Raw genomic sequence first — 12,478 nt, 5'->3', positions numbered from 1 at the left:
TCTGTTTCAGATTTGAAGGCAAAGAAAAATAAAAATTACAATATGAACCTTCCCACTCCAGTCCCTCTCCTACAGTAAAACTGAACAAAGGGCTGTAATGTTCACCATGTGAAAGCAAAATGAACGCATTTCACTGACACGGCTTTTTACTTACCTGAAGGCAGCAAAACAAAAATGCAAATCTGCCCACTCCAGTTCCTACACATATAAAACCAGATCAAATTTAGGATGGGAATGTGGGTCGTCTCTGGATGTCTCTCTGGACGTCTCCACAACCACCAGCATGCTACAATCATCTTTTTATTGGTTAGAGACACATACACTACTCACAAAAAGTTAGGGATATTTGGCTTTCAGGTGAAATTTATGGAAAATGCAATATGTTCATGCTACAGTGATATAATATCATAAAAGTAAGACATTTAAGTAGAAGGATGCACTACTGATTTCCTCATCTCAAAAAATTCATTCAACACAAAAGGTAACAACAATGGTAGTTACACCACAACAAAAAATTTGAACGTCTCAATATCTGGTCATGTGCCCCTGAGCATCAATTACAGCTTGACAACGACGTCTCATGCTGTTCACAAGGCAACTTATTGCCTGCTGAGGCATGGCATCCCACTCTTCTTGAAGGGCAGCCCTCAGGTCATTGAGGTTCTGGGGTGCAGGGTTTCGAGCCTCTACACGACGGCTCAGCTGATCCCACAGGTTTTCAATGGGATTCAGGTCTGGAGAGAGTGCAGGCCATTCCATTTGAGGTACACCAGTCTCCAACAGCCGTTCCCTGATGATGCGGCCTCGATGAGCAGGAGCATTGTCGTCCATGAAGATGAAATTAGGCCTGTGCTGTTCATGTAGGGGCACAATCACTGGATTAATGATGTTATTCAGGTAGTATGGGCTTGTCACTGTACCATTCACAAAGTGTAGGGCAGTTCTGTACCAAGTGGACACCCCTGCCCACACTGTAACACCGCCACCACCAAAAGCTGGCCTGGTGACAACAGTGGCTGATGCATAGCGCTCTCCCTGACGACTCCAACATCGTTGCCGGCCATCATTTCTGCTCAGTGTGAATCGACTTTCATCAGAGAACAGCACTGAGGCCCACTGGTTCCTCGTCCAGCGTAAATGCTCCCTGGCCCATGCAAGACGATGATGCCTGTGCCTGGTGGTGTGGTCAGGTACCCGTGCAGGTCGTCTAGCACGCAGACCACGCTGATGGAAACGGTTTGGAATGGTCTGACGTGACACTTGGGTGCCTCTCACCTCTCTTAAACGTGCTTGGAGTTGAGTGGCATTCATCATCCGGTTTCTCAGGGCAGTGTTCACAATGTAGCGGTCATCAGCACGGGATGTGGCCAAAGGACGTCCACTTCTAGGCCTTTCTGTGACTCTTCCAGTCTCTCGATATCTCTGTTGCAACCTGCTGATGACACTCTGTGACACTCCAAGCTCAGTGGCCACTTCTGTCTGAGAACGTCCTGTTTGAAGCATCGCAATGGCAAGGGACTGTTGTTCCATTGTTAGGTGTCGTCTTGGTCTCATGATGTCAAAATGTGAACAGCATGATGAGGACAACTGTTTAAACACCAGCTCTAATTGAACCAGGACATTTATTGTTCAATTCAAGGATCACACACCTGCCGTGATTTTTGCCGTTAAGCTCCTTGTTAGAGAACAGCAACTTGTGCAAAATTTATTGAAACATTTAACAGTTGGACATGTGCATTTAAAAGCTTAGAGAAGATCACATTAAGTTCACCTGTACAGGTTTTAATGCATTTTAGGCTTGTTGTGAAATTTCACCCAAAGCTGAATATCCCTAACTTTTTGTGAATAGTGTATTGTTTTGATAATAAAAATAAACATTTGCACAAAAAGAAGAAACAATAGTATGAGTTGGAATAACAAAAAGATTAAATAAATCTTTAAATAAATCCCCCCACCTCTCTTAAGGGATAATGGACTAAAGGGGAGGTGTATGGGCGCCTAAAGAATTTATATGGGGTCCAAGAAAAGAATTAATGGGAAGGAGGGGCTTAAAACTGCAGGGATTTTATAGAAATCATTTAATGTATATCAGCACTTAGATTTTGTGTCATTACAAACCCAATTCAAGCATTGATGGTTACACAGCCATTATGTCTGTGGGGGGAGTCTATGATATGGGGCTGCTGCAGCTGGTCAGGTCTCAGTTCAGGTCCATGTTCAGGTCTAGATTCCAGTCAGCATTATGTGTTTAAAGACTGAGGTCAGCTGGTACCTGAACATACTGAACAAGGAGGTTATTCCATCTTCCCTGATGGCACGGACGTGTTCCAACGTGCCAACTGCATGATTCATGGGCTCAGAGTGGGAAAAACTGGTTCAGGGAACAAGAGAAATAATTTTCACACACAGATTGGCCTCTACAAAGTCTGAACCCCATGGAGGATTTCTGGGATGTGCTGGAGAAGATTACATGAACTAAAGATGGTCCAACTAAACATTAGAGGTCAAACAACAATAATTACCTCATTTGTTTGCTTTAATGTGTCGATATGCAGGTTTCAGCACTGATGACCCGAGTTTATCTCTTAAAGAATCAGTATATGTGTAAAACATCTCAATCTTCAGGTATTGATCACATGCAAGTGAAACGATTAATGCGTGATTACATCTTCACCTGAAAGTATGAATTTATTTTGGCATGTGAGCTGGTAGTGGGAGCACAACCCACCGCAAACTGGTTGCTGTGCTTCTGCAGGAAAGCACACAGTTTGTGCAGAAAGAGCACAGATGTGACAAATGAATGAATCTGGCTCATTAGTTGGGAAGGTCACCCACCACTACTTCATTAATTACTCTAAGAGCCAGCGCTGTTAAAACATGTTAATGGGATTAGTAAAATGGTGATTAGTGGAATGCTCATTTAAGCATGTGATCTGTTTTTCCATGTGGGAGCTCAGAAAAATGAGCCTGCATCTTGTGATGAGTAATGCCATATATTACTGTTCCTACAGAGAAACATGCAGAAGGAGATTTAGAACGTACTTTCAGGAACAGATGGTCATTTAAGGAGTTATAAAGCAGGTTTGAGTTGGTTTGTTGTGATTATTAATATGGGATCTGACTTGCAAATAAATATTAAAGGAAAAAACAGATTTAGTTTCCTCGACCCTCCCATATTCCCCATCATGCAAAGTAGCTTTTTTTTACAGGATATGTAATACAGAGTGGTACAGTCATTTGATGGTGGTTGTGTGTGTGTGTGTGTGTGTGTGTGTGTGTGTGTGTGTGTGTGTGTGTGTGTGTGTGTGTTCCTTCTGTTACAAATGCAAATCCCAACAAAAATGTTTCAGCTTTAAGAATTATGGAGACTTTTTCTTTGTCATTATTGTCCACCAAATCTTCCTCTCAGTATCTCTTTCTCTCACAAAAAGCGTCACACGCACAGACTTACAGAACTGTTATTCTCCATTGTTGTTTAAAGTTAAACAGTAAGTGCTGTAAACATGAACAGACCCACGTTTACATACTTTATGCAAAGCCTACTTAAATATTACATTTTCATAACTAAAAATGCTGTTTTCTGTTTTATTTTTTGGAAAATAGTAAAGTACATGCAGTCACCTTACCCAAGGACAGTAAACCATGTGTAAAGGATATATATATATATATATATATATATATATGTACATATATATATATATAGCATATATATATATATATATATATATATATATATATATATATATATATATATCTCTTAATGTTGCTTCGGTGTGTAACTTTGCCAAGAGCATGTCGGACTCCGTAGTTTTCTCTGGTCCCTTGCCAAATTTAATCAGTGATGACATGTTTAGCCGCATGTCATCCTTCAACCGCTGGTTGTCTAGGTGGTGTCCCGATAACAATGTGGGTTTTATAGATAATTGGAGTGCTTTTTGGGGAAAGCCTGGTCTTATTAGGAGAGATGGCATCCATCCCACGTTGGATGGAGCCGCTCTCTTATCTAGCAATATGGACTCTTTTATTAGTCAGCTAAATTGACAACTCAGGGTTGGGACCAGGAGGCAGAATTGTAGTCCTACACACTTTTCTGCAGCTTCCCACCTGCCGCCGCCCACCCAAAACCCCATTCCGACCTTATACAACTTCTCAGCAGTAAGAATTAAACAACACAAAAACACTTCTGGGGTTAATCGTGAAAACCTCATAAAAATAAAAACAATGGATCTAATAAAATCTGAAAATAAGACAATAAAGTGTGGCCTACTGAATATTAGATCCCTCCCAAATAAGTCTTTATTAGTCAATGACTTGATAGGTGATCACCACATTGATTTATTCTGTCTTACGGAAACCTGGTTGCAGCAAGAGGATTATGTTAGTATTAATGAAGCTACGCCAGCTAACTATTTAAACTTTCACATTCCTAGAACTACAGGCAGAGGAGGAGGTGTTGCAGCTATTTTTAAGTCAGAATTTTTAATTAATCCAAAGCACAAAACTAACTATAAATCCTTTGAATTCCTGACATTAAATTTATCTCATCCAAAATGGAATTTAGAGAAACCGCTCCTTTTAGCATTAGTGTATCGCCCACCTGGACCTTACTCCGAGTTTCTGACCGAATTCTCTGATCTCTTGTCTGAGTTAGTGCTGACTACTGATAAGGTCATTGTACTAGGTGATTTTAATATTCATGTTGACGTTGAAAATGATAGTTTAAACATTTCCTTTAGCTCTATTCTAAACTCAATTGGGTTTTCACAAAATGTCAATGGAGCCACTCACTCTCATGGTCACACTCTTGATCTTGTTCTAACATATGGTATTGAGACTGATAAGCTCAAAGTATTTCCTCAAAACCCTGTCTTGTCCGATCACTTCTTATTAACCTTTGAATTCACTTTATTTGATTACTCACTGACCAAAAATAAATTCTACTATAGTAGATGTTTATCAGACAATAATATTACAAAATTTAAACAATCAATTGAATCAATTTTTTCACATCTACCATGTGTTAGCATGACTGAGAGTCCCCCTTTAAGCCTTACTCCTGCTCAGATTGATCAACATGCTGATACTATAACAGCTTCAATGCGTACAACCTTGGATAATGTTGCTCCCCTAAAGAAGAAGAAATTAGGTAAGATTATGAAGCCCTGGTTTAATTCCCAGCTTCGAGCTCTAAAACAGGCATCAAGGCGTTTGGAAAACAGATGGCGTTCATCAGGACTAGAGGAGTCTCACTTAACCTGGAAAGAAAGTTTAAGCGTATACAAAAAAGCCTTACGTACGGCAAGAACAGCTTATTATTCATCATTGATAGAGGAAAACAAAAACAACCCTCGGTTTCTTTTCAGCACTGTAGCTAGGCTTACTAGGAGCCGGAGCGCTGTGGAGCCATGTATTCCTTTCTCACTTAGCTGTGATGATTTCATGTATTTTTTCAGGAATAAAATTGACACTATTAGAGATCAAATTCACAATACTCTTCCTTCTACCTATAATGTTGAGCCTGTTGTGGTCTCCGAAGCATCCTTAGAATCAGGATCTGACTTGTGTCTAAATAGTTTCTGTCCTGTCCAACCCTCTGACTTAACTAAAATAATAGCTTCATCTAAACCATCCACCTGTATCTTAGACCCTCTCCCAACGAGCCTCTTTAAGGACATTTTCCCTTTAATTAATACATCACTACTAAATCTTATCAATATGTCTTTAGTGACAGGATATGTACCACAATCATTTAAAACTGCTGTAATCAAGCCTTTACTTAAAAAGCAATCTCTGGATCCAGAGGTGATAGCAAATTATAGACCTATATCTAACCTCCCGTTTATGTCCAAAATTCTGGAGAAAATAGTTTCAGCTCAGCTACATGCCCACCTGAGCAGAAATAATTTATGCGAGGAGTTTCAGTCAGGATTTAGAGCTCATCATAGTACTGAGACAGCATTGGTGAAAGTTACTAATGACCTTCTTATGGCCTCAGACAAAGGACTTGTGTCCGTACTTATCTTGCTTGATCTTAGTGCTGCATTTGATACAGTCGATCATAACATTCTGTTACAAAGACTAGAACAGGTGATTGGAATTACAGGTACAGCGTTAAGCTGGTTTAAATCATATTTATCTGATAGACTTCAGTTCGTTCATGTAAATGACAAGTCCTCCTCCCAAACTACAGTAAGTCATGGAGTTCCTCAAGGTTCTTTACTTGGACCAATACTCTTCACGCTATATATGCTCCCTTTAGGCAAAATTATTAGACAGCATGGAATAAACTTTCATTGTTATGCAGATGATACTCAACTATACTTATCCTTTAAACCAGATGAAACAAATCAGCCCAATAGGCTACAAAATTGTCTCATAGACATAAAGACTTGGATGTCTAGAAATTTTCTCCTCTTAAACTCAGATAAGACTGAAGTAATTCTCGTTGGATCTGAAAAACTCAGAGCTAAATTTTCCGGTTTTGTAATGAACCTGGATGGCATTACTTTAGCTTCCAGTGCTACAGTGAGAAACCTTGGAGTAATATTTGACCCTGACCTGTCCTTTGGCCCACATATTAAGCAGGTTACTAAAACAGCCTTCTTTCATTTACGTAATATAGCCAAAATTAGGGACATTCTGTCTCGGAGTGATGCAGAAAAACTGGTTCACGCTTTTGTTACTTCGAGACTAGATTACTGTAACTCTCTATTACTGGGCTGTCCTAAATATGCCCTGAAAAGCCTTCAGCTGATCCAGAATTCTGCAGCCAGAGTCCTGACCAGAACCAGCATGAGAGATATTTCTCCAGTTTTAGCCTCTCTTCATTGGCTGCCTGTTGAATCTAGAATAGAATTTAAAATCCTTCTCCTTACATATAAAGCCCTCCACAACCAGGCACCACTATATATCAAAGACCTCATTGTTCCTTATATACCAAGTAGAGTACTTCGTTCGCAGACTGCAGGCTTACTTGTGGTTCCTAGAGTCTCAAGGAGCCAAGCAGGAGGCAGAGCCTTTGGTTATCAGGCCCCTCTCTTATGGAATAAGCTCCCAGTTAGTGTTAGGGAAGCAGACACCCTCCCCACCTTTAAGACTAGGCTGAAGACTTATCTTTTTGATAAGTCCTATAGCTAGGGATGGTTAGCATCCCTTAGTTATGCTGCTATAGGTTTAGACTGCTGAGGGACATTTCCTGATACACTGAGCTTCTTTCTTTTTCTCTTTATCTCTTTCTTTTACCCCCCCCCCAATAACAGTGTTGCATCATTAACATGTATGTCTCCTGTCTCAGCAGGTCTCCCTGGCCGGGAGTAGCAGTTCCTGTTGTCTGTTGTCTTTCTGTCCTCTTCCCCCCACACAGCAGAGGCAGATGGCTGCCTGTCCTGAGCCGGAGGTTTCCTTCCTGTTAAAAGGGAGTTTTTTCCTTCCCACTGTTGCCAGTGTGCTTGCTCAGGATGGGAGATTGAGTTGGACTCAACTCAATCTGTTGGTTTCCTTATGGCTGTTATGAATTGGCCTTCATTATGTTTTCCCCTCTGTCTGTAAAGCGTCTTGAGATGGCATTGCCGTGATTTGACGCTATATAAATAAAGTTGAATTGAATTGAATTGAATATATACATATGTACATGTATATATATATATATATATATATATATATATATATATATATATATATATATATATATATATATATATATATATATATATATATATATGGTAAATGGGCTTGTACTTATATAGTGCTTTTCTGGTTATGCAGACCACTCAAAGTGATTTACAACACTTGTTACAGTCACCCATTAACACACACACACACACACACACACACACACACACACAACACACTCATACCCTAACACAGTTTATATATATATATATATATATATATATATATATATATATATATATATATATATATATATATATATATATATATATATATATATATATATGAACTCTCTGGGTAAATAATATGGACAGAAGCTCACAGCTAACAGTTCGATGTCCCTTGCGCATATCTTCTCCTTGACAGTAACATGTCCAGGATGACACCAACGCTGGTTAACCAACACTTCCACCACCCTTTAGCTTTCTGCTGTGTTGTCTACTGCGGTCTGCATGGACCGTTTTAAAGCCCGATACAGACACATTACAGTCAGGGATGTGTTCATGCAGCCATGTCTCGTTGAAGCACATAATACTGCACTATCTGTATTCTTTCTGTGACCTTGTTTGCATCTTGAGCTTGTCCATTTTGTTAGCTAGCGATCTCACATTACCCATGACGACGGATGGTAGGATATGGTTTAAATCTCCATTGCTTTCTCCTCTGCCTCACTCCCGCTCTGCATCCTCTTCTCTTTCTTTTCAACTCCATCTGGATTTGGTGTGTTGTTTTGCTGATAATCCTGATTTGGGAGAGTTCAATTAGTTGATCCTGATTGTAAATAAGTCTTTCGTTGGCATAGAGATTCATCACAACAAGTCTTGAGAGAGCCAAAAATATGCAGAAAAATCTTCCTTGCAGCACACCCTCCAAACTGGCATGAAATCCTCAGAAAAAAAAAGACAGAATTTGAGCAAATATCTATGTGAGAAGAGTTTGTACTTTAAAAAATTATCTTTGACCTGGATAAAGCCTTCAGTTTGTGTTGTAAACTTTTTAGTAGGATCTGGATAACTTTGATCCAAGAAAACAGGATTATTCTGATCCCAGTAGGAGTTTGGATTTTGAGGTGGATTTCAGGAAGAAAATGTTCAAACTTTAAATTTGGGAAAACAATGGATTTTTTTTTTTATAATTGTATGCGGGATATTTTTATTTTGCACTTGACTTGTTCACACGTTGCTGTTAATGTAGATAAAGTAGCATAAGCTACCTAAGCTTTTCAGCACATTAATTCATTCATTCATTATCCAAACTGCTTAATCCAATGAAGGGTGGAGCCTATCCCAGCAGTCTTTGGGCAAAAGGCCCATGGGGGCATTCACATTATTGAGATCCTATTCGGCCATTTTTATCATTATTCCACCAAACTTTGCCGCGCTACTCCTCCTGCGCTGTTCAGGTCACTTCAGTCATTCACATCTCAAACCCTGCAGCTCCTTCGGGAGATGTGTGCTACGACTTTTATCATTTCAAATCCTTGAAGTTTTTGAGATTTTTAGCTTTTTGTAAAAAATTAATTCGGCCTTGTGATTGGATGAAAGTCCTTCCAACCAAATGCGGATTGGACCTTGCAAAAATTCAGCACAGTGATTGGTCGGTTTTTGCATAATGAGCTGAAAACTGCTTCAACAGGGTTTCAGATCTCTGCACCAGTTTGCAGTGTCCGGTTCATCTCAGTCCGGGTCTCCATTGTCTATCTCGCAAAATGTTGAAAACGCTACTCCTCCTACACCTTTTGTCTCACTTTAACCATTCAAGTATCAGACTTTCAGCCCATTCAGGAGATATGTGCTAAGACTTTTGGTCTTTGGAACATTTAAAATTTTCAAGTTATTCAAGTTTTTGTCAATTTTTTAAAATCCATTCCTGTGATTGGACAATACAGAAAATGCAGCTCAGCGATTGGTCGATTTTCTGCACCGGTACACAAGTACGTAATGGTATACAAATGGGTATACAAGGGTTCAAATCGTATGTTAAACATTGTGCTGCTGTGTGGTATGTCAGTTTTTTCACCCAGAAAATATATAAAAAGGAAAGGTTGAACTAAACTGCTGTGAAGAAGCCATTGGTCTTTTAGTCAACTGAAAAGCACCATAGACTGAAAAGTGCAGAGTTTCTTTAAATTTCTGGTCTTACTGTGTCATCTAGTGGTGATGAGGTAAATGTTCATTTCAGGTGCCATCAATAGGTACTGCTAAGAGGTACAGAGCTGACTTGATATAAAATACCCTCCTTTGTTAAAAAAAAAAAAATTAATTAAAAAAAAAAAAATTAAATTAAGCCTTAGCTGATACGAACTATGCTGATTCACTTAGTAACAAACAGATGTTGCAAAAAAGGGAAAAGTTGAACTAAACTGCTGTGATAAAGATAAAAGATAGTTATAAATAGTGCAAAAGCACAGATGTCAGAATGAGCTGGAGAGTTTAATATTTGCTTGATTGGCACTTGGGTGGAGGGTGTGTCACTTTGGGTGTGAATGCAAACGTTAGAAATAGTTGCACTCACCAGAGTGCATCGCTTTGCTGTAAGGATGCAGAAGTGGGGTGAGGTCAGGAGTGAACTTTTTGTTGACCACAATTAGATGCTTTCGTATTGTGGCCTACTCTGCATATTGTTTGTTCGTTGCAATTTATTTAAAGTAACGATAAAAATAAACAAACGCAAGAAGGTGAACATACATCTTAGTGCGCGTCATCAATATCTCCCGTGTTTAGCCTGCAGCGGCTGAAGAAGATAATGGCGTTGGACAGTTAGCCACAATAACAGCCACAACCGTTTCATGAAACCACAACAACACCAGAAGACTTGGCAGCACCCTTGCAGTAGTGTTTAATTTTTATTTATTTTTTTTTTTTTTGGCAATCGACCTGTTGGTCGGATTGGACCTTGCAAAGCACCATGGACTGAAAAGCGCAGAGTTTCTTTTCATTTCTGGTCCATGTATAGGAACACTTTTCTTTTTTAGGTGCTATGAATAGGTACTATTAAGAGGTACTGAGCTGACTTGATATTTTTTCAAAGAAAATGGGAGTCAGGACCACAATGTACCAGACACTGAGAACTAGTGAAGACCTTTGAACCAGCTAAAAAGTTTGACTTGACAATAGGTTTCAGATATAACTATAAATTTAAAGTCACAGCAAAAATTTGGGTTTGGTTGTTGAAATCATTGTGAACAACCACTTAACTCTGCTCATGCAGTTTTTCAAATCACCTGTATTCTCAAATTGTACCATCCTCATTTTTACACATCAATAATGATGTTGCAGTTTGCATTGTACTACTCAAGCATATAGTGCCTCTTCTTAGACAATAACTTGTAGTCTGTGCAGCACACAACTGCAGGTAATTGAACAGCACCAATCAAAGGCCTATGCATGAGCATCCTACTATTCAAACACTGACCATTGAGAAGCTCTCTGGTAGATGTTGGATGAGAACCTGAGCCTTGTACACTATACACTTGTGTCACCGTGCACCCTGATAAAGCAGTCCGCAGCTCATTATGCAAAAAAAATAAACCAATTGAATTTCTTTTTTCTCCAATCACAAGAGCGAATTGAAAAATTGACAAAACCCTAAATAACTGAAAAAGTTTAAATGTGAAAAAGCCAAACATATCTCCTGAATGAGGTTAATAATTTAATATTTGAATGGATGAAGTGCCAAAATGACAAAATAGAAGCACTGGGTTGACTTGATGTTACAAGGTTATGCCCACTTTAAAAAATATAATAAAAAATTACAAAAACTCTGAGCCAAAACTAACTATGCTAATTTATATAGTAACAAACAGACGCTGGTGGTTGAAGAACACGACTGGGAGCAATCATATAACTTGACACAATGTGAATGAAAACAGGTTCAATAAAAGTAAAATTCCACCTTGAATTTATGTAAACCTTGTTCATTTTAAGAAGCATAAGCTAGATTTACATTGAGAAACCTTTCTATGTGCACAGGACTGTTGTAAAACTCTGCCAAACCAGTACTAAATGGAAGTTGTCAGTATTTATATGGCTGCCATGTACCGGCCACTGGAAACTGGTGCAGAGCTCTGAACCCTGTTGAAGCAATTTCCAGCTCATTATGCAAAAACTGACCAATAGCTGAGCTGCACTTTTTCAGTGTCCAATTAACCCGAAAGGTTGGTTCAAGATAAAAAAATAAATAAACTTCAGAAATGACAGTTAAATATTACAGTTTTGTTGTTAAAGTGCTTCAAATGAAACAACATTGCTCACGTTGAACAATAAAGTCTTTAACTGATTACACAAGCAGTTCTAAATGGTTTTCTGCAATGATTGATGTAGTTTAACTACTGACTTTAGAATTTTAGTTGTATTTACAAATTATTTAAAATAATCCTTGGCTTCTTGACAGCAGTTCAACTGTTCACATCTTTTTGCAATTCTTCTGATTACACACTGGTTGCAAAGGCAATCCCGTACCAATGGCAAAAAATATTAGCACTCCTGCCAGGTGGTGAAGAACCACTGTAGTGGCATAGTGATAAAATGAATTACCTTTCTTTCAGAAGGTTGTGAGTTCAAAGCCAACTGCTTGATTTTTTTTTTTTTTAATAAATTGTATCGGATCTACTTCTTGTCCTTATGCTGATCTATGTCTAATAAATTTTGTGTGCTACTTTACACATTTAAGCCTTAAGCTCTTTTGCCTATTACACATTGCAGGAATTGTAAATAAATAAATAAATAAATAAAATAATTCCCATTCCAATGATAAAATTGATGATTCTGCCAAAACACAGCAGGGAGCTGTCCTGGTGTAGTGGTTG

This window comes from Telmatherina bonti (assembly GCF_933228915.1).
Source record: "Telmatherina bonti genome assembly, chromosome: 5".
In the NCBI taxonomy this organism is placed as follows: Eukaryota; Metazoa; Chordata; class Actinopteri; order Atheriniformes; family Telmatherinidae; genus Telmatherina; species Telmatherina bonti.
The sequence above is the reverse complement of the archived record's forward strand: the minus strand, read 5'-3'. Positions refer to the sequence as shown.